This window comes from Armigeres subalbatus, chromosome 3 (assembly GCF_024139115.2).
Source record: "Armigeres subalbatus isolate Guangzhou_Male chromosome 3, GZ_Asu_2, whole genome shotgun sequence".
In the NCBI taxonomy this organism is placed as follows: domain Eukaryota; kingdom Metazoa; phylum Arthropoda; class Insecta; order Diptera; family Culicidae; genus Armigeres; species Armigeres subalbatus.
The window spans coordinates 388,601,234-388,620,162 of record NC_085141.1 but is presented as its reverse complement, the minus strand read 5'-3'; positions in this window follow the sequence as shown (position 1 = coordinate 388,620,162).

Sequence of the window (18,929 nt, the reverse complement as noted above, 5' to 3'; positions counted from 1 at the left end):
ATACTCAACGGCTGCAGGTGTTCATCAACAGATGCCTGCGGTATATAATTCGGGCCTGGTGGCCTCACAACTAGATTTCAAATAACGAGCTCCATCGTCGTTGTCACCAGAGGCTGATAGCAACAGAAATTCGGGATCGGAAGTGGGGCTGGGTCGGCCACACTCTACGTAGGGACGGAAACGAAATCTGTAAACAAGCATTAGACTGGAACCCAGCGGGACATCGCAGCAGAGGCAGACCCAGAGGTTCATGGCGGCGCGGAGCCTCAACAAAGAAATATCGAAGAAGTCTACCGAATTCTAGCCTGGCAACAGGTTAAAGCGATAGCCGGGCAACGCTCAGGATGGGGATCTTGCAAGTTGGATTCATAAGTAAAAGTAAGTACATTTCTTATTTCCTAAGAATAATTTAACATCAGGTAAAAGTAGCTCCATCCATAATAGTGCAAAACAAAATTAATTTTAGAATATGAAAAGTTCAATTTATGAAACATACTACACGAACCATCTACCAACTTTAAAAAAGACAATCTCCTCAGCAAAGACGTTAGACGTAGAACTACATTCATGATTTTTCCCCTGATGAAGGCAACAACAATTTGCCGAAACGTTGGGACAGATCTTAAACGGTTGTCCTACAAAAACCACATACTGAAAAGCGAAAACCTCAAAAATTATTTTTCCATTAATAGGCTCGCACTTCATAGGCGCGAAGTGTTCCAAGGCTCTTAGTTGGAAGCCAACTTCACAATGCCGGCGAGCATTTTAACCTTGTAAACCAGAATATGTCCTGATGGTATTCTGTGTTTTCCAAAGTATGGCCGACGTTCTTCACTAATTCCTGGGATCTCAAGGGAAATCAGGAATTCTTTTACGAATCATTCAGAAATTACTCGAGTTCCGTCAGAAATTTCATCTGGGAATTCCATTGACATTTGAATCATTTGGCAACAATATCCTGAAGCACTTCCAGTTATAAAACTGCAAGCAGTACTTTATAATTGCTCTTCAAACTACATGGACATATGTAGTTTCTAAAACAAACGAAAAATCTTCATATATTTCCGACCAAAATTTGTTTTCGTATTTTTGCCAGAATACGAAGATTTAGAATATATGAAAATCTCGTTTTGGCCAAAAATGTCACATGTGCAGTTTCTCAAACAAACGGTTCATTTCCGTTAGAAGCTCTTCTGAAAATTCCTTCAGGATTTTCTATTTCATTCTTCAATAAATTTCCGGAAAAAAAATCTCTCAACAAAATGTTCGGAATAATTCCTGCAGCAAAAAAAGGAATTTGTAAGGTTTTACTTAACCCTTATGCGGCCAACAAAAAAAACACACGTGGATGGCCGACAGGGTACCCGTGTTCCCATAAATTGATATTTTCATAACTTCAACAATTTTCAACCGATTTGGATAATTTTGACAGTTTTGGAAACAGAAACTCATATACTTTTTTCCCATTGTCAAGGTTTACAGCTTATGCCCATGGTTATACAAGAAATCTTTGAAGTAAGGCTTAAGAGTCTACACGCGTAACCAAAGGCCATTCAACCAGTTTCAAATATGCTACAAGCTCATTTCGCTTCTTAGAATTGAAGGTGTTCACAGTATATGCTTCGGGTAATGCAGAAATCCCTGAAATGAGGTCTTAGTCATCCGAGAAATCTCTGGAGTAAAGCCTAAAAATCTACTCACGTAACCAAAGGCCTATTATGTAAATTCAAATACGGTACATGCTCTTTGTGGTACTTAGCATAGAATGCGTTCACAGTATACGTTTCGAGTCATCCAAGAAATCTCTGGAGTAAGGCCTTAAGGTCTACACTCGTAACCATGGGTCTATGGACTTGTCTCAAAAGTGGTATATGCTCTTTGCGCATCTTGAAATCAAATGTGATCACTACATATGTTTTGCGCTATCGAAGAAATCTCTCAGATAAGTCCTCTGGCGCCTTCATTGCATATGTTCATGGTCATCCAAGAAAACCCTGGAAAAGGCCTTCAGGTCTACACGCGTAACCAGAGATCTTTTAGATTGTTTCAAAACTGGTACATGCCCTTTGTGGTACATATAATAGAACGCTTTTATTGCATATGTTCATGGGCATCCAAGAAAACCCTGGAAAATGCCTTAAGATCTACACACGTAACCAAAGATCTTTCAGATTTTTTTAAAAGTGTTACATGCCCTTTGTGGTACATAGAATAGAATACGTCCATTGCATATGTTTATGGCCTTCCAAGAAAATGCTAGAATAGGCCTCAGGATCTTCACACGTAACCAGATACCTTTCGGATTGTTTCAAAAGTGGCATATGCTATTTGTGGTACATAGAATATACCGCTTTCATTGCATATGTTCATGGGTATCTAAGAGAACACTTGAACAATCCTCAAGAACTTCACGCGTAACCAGAGTTCTTTCGGCCTATTTGAATAGTTATATATGCCTTTTATGGTACGTAGAATAGAATGCACCCATTTCAAATGTTCATGGTCATCCAAGAAAACCCTGAAGTAAGGCATTAGGATCTACACCAGAGATATATCAGCCTGTTTTAAATTTGGTACATGCCTTTGGGGTCCATGAATAAAATGCGTTCATGGCATATGCTAATGGTCATCTTAGAAATTTATGGAGTAAGACTTCTAAGCTTACACGAATATCTAGAGGGTCTTTAAGGTCACTCCTTACGGAATCCAAGTTTCAAAGTGCTCGCGTTTTCGATACCACACCACTCGATACGGAAGCAACGCACAATTGTCATTTTTATTATTTCACGCATGCTGCGACGCAGCAAAGCTAAATCAACAAAAATGACAGTTGTGCGCCGCCTCCGTATCCATTGGTGTGCCCCCGAAAACGCGAGCACTTTGAAACTTGAATTCCGTGAGGAGTGTCCTTAATCTAATTTTAATATAGTACATGATCTTTGCGATATTAGCCCGTTTTTTCCCTCACGTTCTCGGCGTGAAGTTGTATCGCTCCAATTTATTTACATTTTGCATTTCCAAAGAATAGACAACTTCATATTAGTGATATGAATGAAGTTTGTATACTACTTGGAACCAACAACAACAAGACAACTTGGAATGCTAATATATCAAGATGAGATTTCACATCTTGTTTATTCTTCAATAACTGACCAGAGCTAATGACAACAACTACTTGAAATGCAAACATATACCAATAGCCTTCCGTTCGTGGGTTGATTTGCAGATCATTCTTTTTTATTATGTCTTTATTAGGGACACTTTCAGCCCGAGGCTGCCTCGTCTCCGAACAGATCATTTCTATATGGAGTTCATAGACTACCTAGTACCATGGCAAAAACAAAAACTACAGCAGACGTTCGATAGTTGCGACAGTTTTACAGTTATCGGACCGCTAAACTTCAAACCGATGTCAGACTCAATGACAGCTGCATTGCGCTGCACATTTAGATGCACTTTTGTTGCATCTGACGTCGATTGACAACAGTTTGACGTCTAGAGTGCGTTGCAGTTATCGAACGGCATTCGATAACTGAAAAGTAAACATTTTGCAGTTATCGAACGGCTACTGTACTAGGATTGCGTACATTCACTCAGATGAGGTTGACCCGACCTCCGTCGTTCTCCGCAGCTTAGCGGGTACTGATGAAACCAAATTCACAGCACCGGGCATGTAGCCGAACTCTCGCAATACATTCTCAGAACTAACTCTCTCATATATGTTTTTGTACAATGCCAACCAAGTATTATTAATCTGGTTCCTACACACTTGCTTCATCACCACGGCGCTCGATGAAGTAGGGTTGTGTAAGATTGTGCAAGTTGGTCGTCAGATCCCAACCCGACCACATAAGCGAAGAGAGATTGCCTTTCGAGTTCAGTACATCCAAAGTTAATTGCCTATGTTCCGGGTATTGAGCCACCCGGAGTGGAAATTAATTACTATGTCTGAAACTCGATTATACATATGCACAACATGTGATAGATTAATTTCGGAAAAGGTATTGAAGAAAAACCGCTACCTTCCGTCCCTCCCAGTTGTTCTTCAATAACTGCATCCGTTACGGAGATTGATCCGCCAACCTTGACTCTATGGAGTTCGTAGACTACCTGGAGCCCACGACAACAACAAGAACTACTTGGAATACAAACATATACCAAGAAAGGGTCACGCCACTTGTTTATTCTTCGATAACTGCCTCCATTACGGAGATTGATCCGAAGATCTTGACTGTATGGAGTTCGTAGATTACCTGGAACTCACGACAACAACAAGAACTACATGGAATACAAACATATACCAAGAAGGGGTCACACAACTTGTTTATTATTCAATAACTGCCTGAATTACGGAGGTTGATTCACCGACCTTGAATCTATGGAGTTCGTAGACTACCTGGAGTCCTCGACAACAACTACTTGGAATACACACATATACCAAGAAGGGGTCACGCAACTTGTTTATTCTTCGATAACTGCCTCCGTTACGGAGATTGATCCGAAGATCTTGACTGTATTAAGTTTGTAGACTACCTGGAACTCACGACAACAACAAGAACTACATGAAATACAAACATATACCAAGAAGGGGTCACGCAACTTGTTTATTCTTCGATAAACGCCTCCATTACGGAGATTGTTCCGAAGACCTTGACTGTATGGAGTTCGAAGACTACCTGGAACTCACGACAACAACAAGAACTACATGAAAAACAAACATATGCCAAGAAGGGGTCACAAAACATGTTTATTCTTCAATAACTGCCTCCATTACGGAGGTTGATCCACCGACCTTGAATCTATGACGTTCGTAGACTACCCAGAGCCCACGACAACAACCAGAACTACTTGGAATACAAACATATGCCAAAAAGGGGTCACACAACTTGTTTATTCTTCGGTAACTGCCTCCATTACGGAGATTGATTCGAAGACGTTGACTCTTTGGAGTTCGTAGACTACCTGGAACTTACGACAACATCAGGAACTACTTAGAATACAAACATATACCAAGAAGGGGTCACGCAACTTGTTTATTCTTCGTTAACTGCCTCCATTGCGGAGATTGATCCGAAGACCTTGACTGTATGGAGTTCGTAGACTACCTGGAATCAATGACAGCATCAAGAAATACTTGGAATGCAAACATGTTTTAAAAAAAGGTCATTGGATGACCCGGAACATATACTGCACCATAAAGAGCATGTACCGTTTTTGAATTTACACGATAGACCTTTGGTTACGTTAGCAGACCATAAGATCTTATTCCAGGGATTTTTTGGATGACTTAGGCCTTACTCCAGGGGTTTTTGGAATCCCGAATATATACTGTGAACACCAACTATTCTAAGAAGCGCAATGAGCATGTAATATATTTGAAACTGGTTGATAGTCCTTCGGTTACGTGTGTAGACTCTTAAGCCTTACTTCAAATATTTCTTATGTAACCATGGACAAAAGCTGTAAACCTTGACAATGGGCAAATAGTATATGAGTTTCTGTTTCCAAAACTGACAAAATTATCTAAATCGGTTGAAAATTGTTAAAGTTATGAAAATATCAATTTATGGGAACACGGGTAAAAATAATCAGATGCCCCTCCCCACGTCCCTCCTCACTGTATCAACGTGATTTTCTCACAGATGCTACATTTTATGGAGTTCTTAGATGTCACCGAGTTTCAGCTTTCAGCTATAAAAATTCATTGAAATATCACCACTTGAATTTGAAAAAGGAACACGGGTACCCCGTCGGCCGCATAAGGGTTAAAGTAAAACGAAGTTTCGAAGGAATATCCGAATAAATTTCCATAGGACTCTTCAGAGGATTTTCCGAAGGAATCTCTGGAGGAATGGTAAAAGGAATTTGTTTGGGAGCTGGTCCTTACCTTCCTTTCGACGTGGACTGTATTACGTTGAGTTGGTGATGATTCCTGGTAGTTTATGTTGTGTGTACTTGGCTCGGCTTATTTTTATTATTCCTTCGGTGTTTCGGTTCTTTGGGTTCGTCAACAAGGCAACCTTTCACATTCACATAATTTATTTACAGTCCATTACACATTACATTTTATACACAAACTACACTTTATTGCATGACAGAAAACTACATTTAATCTTACTAGCTAAACACAATTCTTGGGTCAAGTTTCCATAAAAATTGGTTTCAGACTCCGTCTGATCCGATAGGTCGATCCCAACTTAATAGTCCTGTCCATTCGACTGTGTTGGTCGACAATCGTATTTGTCTTCGGCTTGCATATGAAGTAATGCGCAGTGGATGCACTTTCATTAGTTGAGCCAGATCGCACCGAGGGGTGCATCGATAATTTGGTCGTTGATCCGTATACAGAGTTAATGGCGAAATTCTCTAAATTCCTGGAGTGCAAAGACTTTCTGTAGGATTTAAAAAAAAAATCCTGAAGAGATTTCAAAAATAATTTTTAAATAAATTTCCAAAACAAAATCTTAACTGCTAACGTTATTTTCGAATTTATTATAGTAATATTATGGGAATTCCAAGAAAGAAATTTTTGGAAAATCAGTTTTATTTTTCGAGCGATTATGGCGTATCTAATTGAATTTTAGGGAAATTATCTGATTTGGTTGGTCACGTGTCCCGTCGTGCCCCAGCTTAGCTCCGCCAGTACTTCTGTATGAAGGGCCAAAAATGGTTACATATGCACATACACCTTCCAGAAGAAGTACGTACATTCAAAAACATAATTCAGCTTGCGTTTCCCAAATTGACATATTCGATGAGGAGAAAAGCTGTATCCACGAATGGAACAGAGCTCAAAATAATAATAAAATCGTATTTGTTGCAAATAAACGAGTGTTAGTATAAAAACAAGAAAAATCTATGGTTTCGTTCTTTTATTTTGAATTATTCGAAAATAATAGTAAATAGAACGGCTCTCTTAAGGGGGATAGATGAAAACGTTTATCACTGTTGATGCGTTAAATTAGCTGCTAATCGGGAAGACATCGCTTAACAAACAATAAATTCTATGATCTCGGAGGCAACGGGGAGGCATGGACAAAACGTACGTCGCTCCAGTAACTTCAAAAGTTATGCGGCGGATGGCGATTATGGAAGGGAAACGCCTTTTCAGAAGATTTTTAATTCCACGAACCGCAAGCGGCATGCACGTGGATGTAAACAACAACGGTGTTCACCTTTCATCGTCCGATTGGAATTGTTTGCGTGATAGTGCACGAGTGGGCTGGAATCTTTCCACCTTAAGGGCGTCGGCTCTGACCAGTGTCTCTCATCACATTCGCTGGCAGGTTACTAAACTGGTAAATGTAAACATCCATGTGCGGAGAACATTCGTGCAACTGAGCTGAAGAATATTGAGCTTTGTTTGATTAGACTGAGATATTTCAAATTTGGCTGTGCAGATGCAGTTTGTTGGCATTACGTGTAGGGAAAGAAAACGCCATCATAGGCTCAAGAACTCCCTTATTGAACAAGTAATCCGTTTTCACGAAGATCTTGCACTCCTAAAATTCCTCAACGTTTTATTATGGATCATTTGTGTGGTTTTGAGTGTTGTGCCTTTTTGAAAGACAAACGGAGCTGATGTCAAATAAAATAAATTGAATTGTTTGTTCCCTAATACTATCAACAATCCTTGCTATACAACTCCTGTTATCGACATGTTATCATTTAATGTGCTGTTCTCTGTACAAAACCATACATCATACCTCGGGTTTTGATAGCGGAGGTCGTCAGGAGTTTATAGATTGTATTTGCTGTTAACTCGCGCACGTATCTTTACGATCCCCCATCCCCATACTTGGTAAACCACATTCGAAAACACGCAACCCAGGAAGAAAGAGGTCTTACACAGCTGTGGTAAGATTAACTGGTATACAGCCTTTTTCTGGTTGTATGGTTTTATTGCAAATTTACTGCGTTTGACGTCGGTCGTCGTCGGTAGTCGTCATTTGTTATCGGCGTTCGCTGTCGATTTCGCTGCTTGTTATGGCGAAGTACCTCCCACACCACTCACGCTCGATCGATCATAGCGCTTCGGTTCATCGGAAAATGCGCTCAACTAACCGTGAAAAATCCGCACACGCTTTATTTGCGTGATTGATTTATGACATGTTTGAGACAATTGCGTAAAGCCTCCCTGAAACGAGCTCCAGGCAACCGATATTGTTCATTCCAGGTTGAGTGGGCTCCAATCCAGCATAAAATCCGCTCACAGTTGCTTCCTGAATCAATTTATTAAAGCACTACTTCGACGAAACATTTAATTACCCGTCAGGAACCGGAACAGGAAAGCAGATCTGCCAATTTGATCGAAAGTGTTTTGGGCAAATAGATTGATTGAACTCAAGCGACTGTAATACAACGCCCACTTGATGAATTGGAACTGTTCAGTTCTGGCAGCTTTTTGATGAATTGGCTGGAATTTGGAAATTGTAGATTTCCACAATTATACTTAACGATACATAAATCAAAAGAATACATATAGACGGCATCCTTCATCTAAAATCGAACCTTATTTAGAATCCAGCTAAAGAAGAAAGAAGAATTTCTGCGCCAACAGGAAAAATGATCTATAAATTATTTTCGGATTATCCTTCTGTCATGTCGCACTTAACGAAAATGCAATTTGTTCCCCATTATCGGACAAATTAAAATCCTTGCAGCTTATCTTCGAGTTTCATTTGCACTACAATGGCAATCATTCCCGGCGAACGGACCATTATTCGCCTCACCCAATAAAGGAAGAGTTTCCTCGGACCTACACTGGAGAGGAAAATAAGGCCCCAGCAGAACAAATGGATTAGGCTCAAAGGGAAACATCCGTTGTCGGTTCGGTTTTGCACGAGCCAAGGCCACATCCACAAGCGCTGGAAACATGAGAAGCCCAGGTCACTTAAACATTGCTGTAGTAGCTTTTAATTAATTATAGTTATTGCTTTCAACTTCTTTTTCTCTGTCTCCATACTTGTGCCGTGGAGCGAATGGACGGCTGTGCGTGCCAGAGCCCAGAGCTTTCTTATAGATCCTAGCGGTGGGAAAAGTGCAAGAAAGAGCCAACCTCGAGCTTAGATAGTGCCAAGCGCACTTGGAGTGCTACTGCAGGCGGCGAAGATGTACGACACGAGCTCAGGAGGACATCATTGTATTGTGAAACGAGCGAAAGGATACAGATTCCGTCTTGCGTGTAATCTTCCTCATTCGATTTTCTTTTCTATCGTCGGTACCCACTCACTGGGCCAGCAATTGGCTTCAGTGCCGGTCGATTGTGGATGTAGTTTTTCTATTCTTTTTCTTACAGAAAACGTTGTATGGGGGCAACTTTTCGGAATGCCGTTCAAGATGCTAGTTGCTCCATTGCGATGCTTTTGAAAAAGAAATGGGAGATTACATTGTGGACTTTTCTACTTTGCCAAAGATGAGCAAGATTGAAATTTATTTGAGCGTGTGTCCTCTTCATTGGAAGAGTACGTATGTACATATAGTGACATGTGGTCTACTCTCATGCTGGATTGAGTTCAATCAATTGGGACTAATTTTTGATTATGTATTTTTGAGAAGCTGTGCTCTTCATAACACAGTAGTATTGGCCTAATGTTAGTAACTGAAATGCTTTACAACACATGGCTGGAATGATAGTTCCATCTTTTCATAGTGGTTTTGAAGCAAAATCAAAATCAAAATATTCATAAATCATAGCAAACATCCTAGGGCTTCCATTTGCCATTCGTTTCTGTTCGACAGATTACGGTATTAAACCTTTTAAACATGTGATTTCTTATTTTGATTGTTAAGACTATATCAATAGGTAGAATAACGAATATCAACAGAAATTATAAATCAAACACATCTGAAGGTTTGTAAAGTTGGGAACTGAGAGCATTGCCACGTCAACATAACTGACATCACTTTTACAATTTTGAATGGATTTTAAAAGCCAATCATAACAGAACATATGCGTTATTCGTTCTGCTATCCGTTGGAGAAAAATTCCACACTTGCAGCCTTTATTCACTGTGCCGACCGTTCCGATCATAATCCACTGCTAGTTCATGGTATAGATCCATTCCGATCAAAGTGTGATAACAAAAGCCAATAACGTCAATCATATGGACATAAATGACCCCGCGAAACCACACAGCAACGGATGACTGGAGTAAAAAATTGAAAACTCATCTCTTCAATTACTTCGAGCCTTATAGTGGTTGGCTCCACTCCGTCCCCAATCTTTCCGTTTTCGATTGATCGCCTTTCGTTAGGGTAATCGCCCTTTATTCACCCTAGGAAAATTCGCTCAAATTTAGTTTGATCACACAACAGTTATATAAAATAGAAAAACTGATTTGCAGATCTTGAATTTTATTGAAATAATTGAAGGTTTTATCTTCAATTAATTGTTAAAGTTCTTTAGACGAATATTTTCTGCGATTTGAGACTAACAACCAAACAAATCCAATGATATTTTTTGGTGTTTCAAACCATGTATGTATGCAATAAGCTTATTAAAATTGAAAATCTAAACTGCAAAAATGTAACCGTTACCGCTGAAGAGAAACATATTCCACTCTCTTACCCTACCCGATGATGCGCCGTGATCTCGTCCAGATCTATCTAAAATTTGTTCAAAGAATAATTCGTGACGGTGAATAATGTTATTTTTGTTCCACCATAATGCCCTCAACAAGGGGTCGCTCGCCGAAAAACAATAGCCACGCTCAAATCACTGCGCTAGGCCGAACTGATTGGCGAGGAAACGGTTCATTCATCGCCTCTCCATCCGAGCGAGCTTTTTTTTTGGGTAAGGTGTTAAGATAGCGGGTCTCTGGAGCGGCGATGGTTGTTGTGTTACCTCTCGCGACACCTTGTCCTCCCACTGGGCCCCGTAGCCGCACCGTGCAGCGAAGGTGGATTAAAACAATGTTAACAACACACAAGCCACAGTCAGGCACAATACACGGGTTCAGGAAAAAAAAAGCGTTCATGACTTGGCAAAATGATTCGGGAATTAATGGTTGTTGTTTTCTCCGTTGTTGCGGTGATGCGCGAACCAAACGAGGAACCAATTCTTCGTCGCTTGTTAGCTTTAGTCATGCAATTAGGCGATTTTCCACATGTAAAACGGGAACCATATGGCTTCGATTAATCAGGATGGAGATAAATGGAACATGAAGTATGGATATCTGATGCTACGTTGATTGGGGAACTGATATCTATGCATAAACAGGAATTCGGCTGAGCGATTTGGGGTTATCTACATAAGTATTGAAGTGAAATGGAGTGCCGCTATGTGAAATTATCTCGTGGGTATACTGTCTCTACAATCATAACTGTTCCATATTGATTTCAATTCAATATGTGCTACATCCAACCCACGGATGTTTGATTTTCTTACAAACAAATGTAAGGAAATTTGTCATCTATTGGTTGCGCACGGTTATGCTTGCGGTGACAGTATAAATGAATACGAGAAGTTATCTCACAACTTTTCTAATACATTTACAGAAGCTTAGTTTTTCATGAGATAGAGGTATAAAAAAAATATTTTTTTCCTATAATTTAGACTGACACAACTTTTTTTACTATATTTTATTGTATAAAAGTCATTTAGCATACACGTACAAATGTCTAAGTATGATAAGGCGGTTACCAAATTTCTTGAGTGATTTGATGCCGACTGTGATACCAAGGCCCAAAGAAGATTTGTTTTGAATTATGCAGAAAGGTTTGTTTGTTTTGTTTTTCTTTGCCATGGGAAAAGCTATCCAAACATTCACCAAATACAATCATCTTTATCACAGCACAAAGCGATATACACAAAATGATACCTACTGATAAAAAAAAGAATTCTTTCTGAATTTTCTCAAAATATAAGGATTTTAAATTTGTGATCGCAATACACTCGGTTTCTTATAAGTCACTTATCAGAAATTTGACAAAAATCACGCATAAAAAATTAATTATTGAGATATGGGAACTGTTCGGCACTTCATATTTCATGTTATTTCCATCAAAAATAAAGTAATGAGCAAAAATTGGATTTGTTCATATTTTTTGTGATTTTTTCAGCAATGAGCACGCATGTTAGCAAAAATAAACGACGAGAGTGGTGCAGTTTTTTCTTTATTTTGCACTGAGATAAATATGTTCAGTGAAATGGAAAACGGAACAGTTCTCTTATTATTAAATCCTAATTTTCCATTCGACAGTACATGCAATCATTAAATCCAAAGATTGCATGCCCTTTCGAATTTCATAACAACAAACGTTTACAGCAAGTCCAAGAGTCTACATATTTTTAGGGATATTATTTAATAAAAAAAAAACAGATCAATCCACCTGGCGTTGGTAGTACCTTTCTCGCGCATTGAATGAATATGAAAAACACCTAAATGAGGTCAAAATAGCACTTCAGGGGCATAGTTTTTACTTTTTCCATAAATTCATATCTATTTTCACACACACACACACACACACACACACACACACACACACACACACACACACACACACACACACACACACACACACACACACACACACACACACACACACACACACACACACACACACACACACACACACACACACACACACACACACACACACACACACACACACACACACACACACACACACACACACAGGGCAGCAGAGACTTTGTCCAAGGGCTTAAAGACCCCTCTCCATGGCCACTGCGAGTTAGGGGCCTGTCTAGGATGTAGTGAGGTTTGACAGTGGGCTCTGTTGAACTTCTATAAAAGCTGCATGTGTCTGCAAGCAGGCCCTATCACAGCGACCGTGCGCCGCTCAAAGCACACAAGCCCAAGAGGAGTGCCAACTGGCACATCAGGATTCATACCAGTAAGATCCTGATTATGGTATACTGGTCACGGCAAACGACATTGGACGATTCTCGGTTTTGGATAGGATTAGGCGTATATGGGCTGACAGTCGAGCTATTCTGTTTCCTGAGTAAAAAGAGTGACATCTTTTTGAAACGGCAGGCAGGCTAATGGTTCGACTGCCTCCGTCCCGGTAAACAACCTGGCAGGCCTCCGGTAACGCTCAACACCTGTCACCTAGACTGGTGGGTAGTAGGTTCAGATGTAACATTCCTGATCTACGTCGATCCGGCTCTGAACACGGTGCTATAAGGCACCGGAGTCAACCCTTGCATGGACCTCACTGTTTACAAAGGCACCCATGGGATCGCGAAGGCGACTATCTACAACGGGCAGAGATAACGGCCCGGAGGGGGACCCTTTTAACATGGAAACGAACACTAAAAACAACGAAGGAGCAGGCGGAGCGATTGTTTTCGCAAAAAGTTGCAGCGATCTCCAGTGATGGCGCAGGCAGCAGTAGCAAGTACCAGCAGTTTGGCCAAGACTTCTGAGAACCAGGCAGGCCAACAGGAGCTAGGATCCGAGAATAGGGTGTCCACACCAAAATCGGCAAGTAGTGTTATTCAGGAGGAACTACAACTTGGGAGGTCCAACCTGATGGAAGTGCGGAAGCGAGTCAACGAGCTTTATGACTTCGTGAAGGACAAACACAATGTCCACACTAAGATAAAGGTTCTAGTGACGAGCATCAAATCCGCCGTTAAAGCTGCCGAGCACGAACAGAACGCGCTCAAAAAAGAGCTGAGGCAGCTGAAAAACGCTGAGAGAGGGAGCGGAGCATGCAGCAGACACACAGCAGACACCAATGAGCATCCAAAATACTCGCACGGAGAAGCGAAGCAGGGACTCGCCAGGGGAGCAGGAAGTCCCGAAGAAGCAGCGGAACGTGCACGATTGTGCTAACGTACTAAAGGATGGCGCCAAGAACGTTGAATGGCAAACCGTAGAAAGCCAGCGAGAGAAGAGGAAGAAGCAAAAGGTGACTGTGGAAAAGAAGAAGATACAGAAGAAGAAAGAAAAACGTCGATCTCCTCAGGAGAGGATCAAGGGCGACGCCCTGATCATCGAAGCGAGCGACAGGACGACGTATGCAGCAATACTAAAGAAAGTGAGAAAAAACCCGGATCTCAAGGGCTTGGGAGAGAAAATAGTGAGGACTAAGTGTACCCAGAAGGGGGAGTTGCTGTTCGAGCTGAAGAAAGATCCAACAATCAAAAGCTCGGCCTTCCGGGAGCTCGTTGCCAATTCCTTGGGCAGTGAAGCAAACGTAAGAGCTCTTACACAGGAAGCAGTAGTCGAGTGCAGAGACCTGGACGAGATTACGTCGGAAGACGAACTGAGGGAGGCTCTTGTCTCACAATGTATGCTGAGTGAGGTGCAGATGACGATCCGGCTTAGGAAAGCGTACGGTGGTACACAAGTAGCAGCGATACGATTACCAGAAGTTGCTGCCAACAAAATGGTGGAGGTGGGCAAGGTGAAAGTCGGATGGTCGGTGTGCCCGTTGAGACTCACTCCGCGGGTCACCAAAGAGATGGAGAGATGCTTCAAATGCATGGCGTTTGGACACCAGGCGCGAAACTGCAAAGGTCCGGATAGATCCGGTCTATGTAGAAAATGTGGCGAAGAAGGACACGTTGCTAGGGACTGTACGAAGCAACCGCGATGCCTGCTCTGCAAACCGGAGGACGGAAACGACCATACGACGGGTGGCTTCCAATGCCCTGCATACAAGAAGGCGATGGCGGGCCGAGATTAATGGAGATCATCCAGTTGAATCTCAATCATTGCGACACCGCACAGCAGCTGTTGTGGCAGTCGACAACAGAAGCAATGTGCGACGTGGCAATTATTGCTGAGCCGTACCGGATCCCTTCTGACAACGGCAACTGGGTGGCGGATGCTACGGGGATTGCGGCTATCCAAGTGATGGGCAGATTCCCTATCCAAGAGGTGGTAGACAGCTCTAACGAAGGTTTTGTTGTCGCCAAAATCAACGGGATCTTCGTGTGTAGCTGCTACGCACCCCACGGTGGACTTTAGAGCAGTATAACAGGATGCTGGATGCACTCACGGAGAAGCTGATCGGCCTTAAACCCGCAATCATCGGAGGCGACTTCAATGCTTGGGCAGTGGATTGGGGAAGCAGGCTGACCAACGCCAAAGGTTACAGTTTGCTGGAGGCGCTTGCAAAGCTGGAAGTCAGACTGTGCAACGAAGGTACCGTTAGTACATTTCGCAGAGACAGCAGGGAGTCCATCATTGACGTGACGTTTTGCAGCCCGTCGCTGGTGAGAAACATGAACTGGAGAGTTTGTGAGGACTACACTCATAGTGATCACCAAGCTATCCGGTATAGTGTTGGAACACGGCTACCGACGACGCGGAGAGAGATAAGGACTACCGGGCGAAGATGGAAAACGAAGGACTTTGACAAGGAGCTTTTCATCGAAGCACTTCGAGTTGACAGCGGCGCAATAAATCTGGAAGCAGATGAACTGACGGAAACGTTAGCGAGGGCTTGCGATGCGTCGATGCCAAGAAAACTGGAGCCATTAGACAGCCGACGCCCAAATTACTGGTGGAACGAATCTCTTGCCAATCTTCGTGCTGCCTGTCTCAGGACCAGGAGACGTTTTCAGAGGGCAAGGTCTGAAACGGTAAGAGAAAAGTGTAAGATAGTTTTCCGGGAAGCTAGAGCGGCTTTCAAACGGGAGATCAAAGTCAGCAAGTCCAACTGCTTCAAGCAGTTGTGCCAAGAAGCTGACGCTGATCCTTGGGGCAATGCTTATCGGGTGGCAATAACGAAAATCAAGGGTCCAGCGACGCCAGCGGAGATGTGTCCGGACAAGCTGAAGATCATCGTGGACGGTCTTTTCCCGCAACATGATTCTACGATGTGGCCGCCTGCACCGTACGAAGATGAAGACCGTGTCACCATTGCAGGTATGCAAGTCTCCAACGACGAGCTGTCATCAGTGGCGAAAGGTCTGAAGATGAAGAAAGCTCCGGGTCCGGATGGAATTCCAAACGTGGCTTTAAAAACTGCGATACTGGCGTTTCCAGATTTGTTCAGGATGGTGCTGCAGAAATGCCTAGCAGATGGTTATTTTCCGAATAAGTGGAAGATTCAGAAACTGGTTTTACTGCCAAAACCAGGAAAACCGTTGGGTAGTCCAGGCCCATATGCCTGCTGGATACACTGGGGAAGCTTCTGGAAAGGATTATCCTTAATAGGCTGACGCAGTTCACGAAGGGTTATATCGGCTTGTCGAAGAAGCAGTTTGGGTTCCGAAAAAAAAGGCAGATCGACGGTGGATGCAATTAAGGCGGTCGTTGAAATTGCAGAGAAAGCATTCAAGAAAAAGAGGTGCGGCAATCGGTTCTGCGCCGTAGTAACAATTGACGTCAAAAACGCGTTCAACAGTGACAGCTGGGTGGCCATCGCTGTAGCGCTGCATGGAATGCGGGTTCCTGGCTATTTGTGTAGAATCCTTAAGAGCTACTTCGAAAACCGGATTCTGGTCTACGATACGAATTCGGGGCAAAAGTCGATTAGGGTTACGGCGGGTGTTCCGCAAGGCTCCATACTTGGCCCAATGCTGTGGAACGTTATGTACAACGGAGTGCTAAAGCTGAAGTTGCCCAAAGGTGTGCAGATCTTCGGATTCGCGGATGATGTCGTTCTAACGATAACCGGAGAGTCGCTGGAAGAGGTAGATATGCTGGTGGCGGAGACGACCGACGCAGTTGAAAACTGGATGAATGGGGTCAAGCTGCAGCTTGCTCACCACAAAACGGAAGTGATGCTGGTCAGCAACTGCCGAATCATACAGCGAATGCAGATTATCGTCGGAGAGCACGACATACCGTCCGACATCTAGGAGTGATGATCGACGACCGTTTGAATTTCAACACCCATGTCGACTATTCCTGCGAGAAGGCGGTTAAGATGGTCAGTGCGCTTGCTAGGATCATGCCGAACGTTGGCGGACCGAGAGGCAGCTGTAGGCGTCTTCTGGCGACCGTATCATCCTCAATACTTAGGTACGGCGTTCCAGCCTGGGGAGCTGCGCTCAAGACGAAACGTAATCGCAGGAAGTTGAATAGCGTGTTTCGTCTAATGGCCATTCGAGTGGCGAGCGCGTACCGAACAATTTCGTCAGAGGCAGTTTGCGTTATCGCAGGGATGATTCCAATCTGCATAACCTTAGCAGAGGATATCGAGTGCTACCAACGGAGAGGTACCAGAAATGTGAGGGAGACGATGAGACTGGACTCAATGGTGAAGTGGCAGCAGGAGTGGGACAATGCAGACAATGGAAGGTGGACCCACCGGCTCATCCCCAATGTGTCGACGTGGTTGAACAGGGGGCATGGTGAGGTGCACTTTCACCTCACACTGTTCCTGTCCGGACACGGTTGTTTCCGCCAATATCTGCACCGATGTGGCCATGCGTCATCGCCATTCTGCCCGGCGTGTATCAACGTAGAGGAGACACCGGAGCACGTGTTATTCGATTGTCCGAGATTTGAGGAAGCACGTAGAGGAAGGCCTGCCCTAAGGGCGGATAACATCGCAGGGCAAATGTGTCACGATGAAGATACATGGAATGCGGTAAGCAGAGTCGTGAGGCAAATATTGTCAGAGCTGCAGTGTAGATGGAGAAGGGACCAGCAAACAAGCGTCGGCTCGGAGGAAAATCCAGCATAGTGAGCAGTGTTGGCCTCGGGTCGTCGGGGCGCCGGTGAACCGGAAGTTTTCTGCCAACCGGAATCGTCGGACCGACTTCGGCACTCGATCAGTCAACCTGCTGAAGAAAGAAGAAAGAAGAAGGAAGTGCTTCGGGTATGAAGGGCACCGCCAGCGCGGACGTTATCCACCACCGGAACTGTCGGAACACCTCTGCAACCCGAAGAAGAAGTAGGCGCAATGTGAGAAAGCGTCCCCTGCGATAGCCGCCGGTAGTCGGGGCACCATCAGTGCGGAAGTTTCCTTCACCGGAACTGGTAGACCACCCTCGACGCCGGGGGAAGTCAGGAGGATTCGGGTGAGGAAGTTTGCGGCACGACCGCCGAGGGATCGAGACAATTTAGCAGTGGATCTCAGCAAGCCAGTCGGCGAACTAGCCTAAGCTAGGGGCCGGAATTTTAGAAGAAGTGCATGAGCACAGCCCCCCCCCCCGAAGTAGTCGCAGCATCCCGTGGTCCCGGGGGGATCGAGGCAAGGAGGATAAGGGACCCGGTTTATCCGGGAGGCACATTTTTAGCAGGTCGGGAGGAGCCCATCCCTGTTCGCCTTCGAGCATAGTGTGGATGCTCGAGGTGTCTGTCGCGCAGATTTTTGATGGCCTTTAACCCGTATAAAAAAAAAACACACACACACACACACACACACACACACACACACAGACATCACCACAATTCGTCGATCTGAGTCGATCGGTATATAACACTATGGGTCTCCGAGCCTTCTATCAAAAGCTTGGTTTTGGAGTGATCCTATAGCCAACAAAAAACATCTGGTTCTCGGGTTTGATTGACTGCCCGTAGTAGCTACTCAACTAGGACCAGGTCAGCTGTGTTTGCACAGAGAACCAACAGATGTTTGCTTGGGACTACCACTCATCTTCTATGTACAACTGCTGGTGATCTCATTCGTTAGGTCACACTGGCACCTGAAACGTCAGAAAGCAGATCAGATGTGTTAGTCAGATTGATGATGCGATCACTCGTCCGCTACAAGCCAGACATACCTCTGCACTTGGCAGCCAGCATCCATGTAATTCTAAAAAATAAATTTTTGAAGTGGGAATAATTCTCCCACCTAAAACTAAAAAAAAATCAAGTTTTGACAACACTTCAAACAATCAACTGTGAATCAATAATGACAACAGTTTACATACTAACCCTCATTATTAATCGTAAGTTTCTTGGAGAGTCTGTGCGAGATGGTGAATTTTTACATTTTTGGGTTTCATAGATCAAAAAGGGGAAAAGGGGATCAAGGCGCCCCAGTCTTCCGTA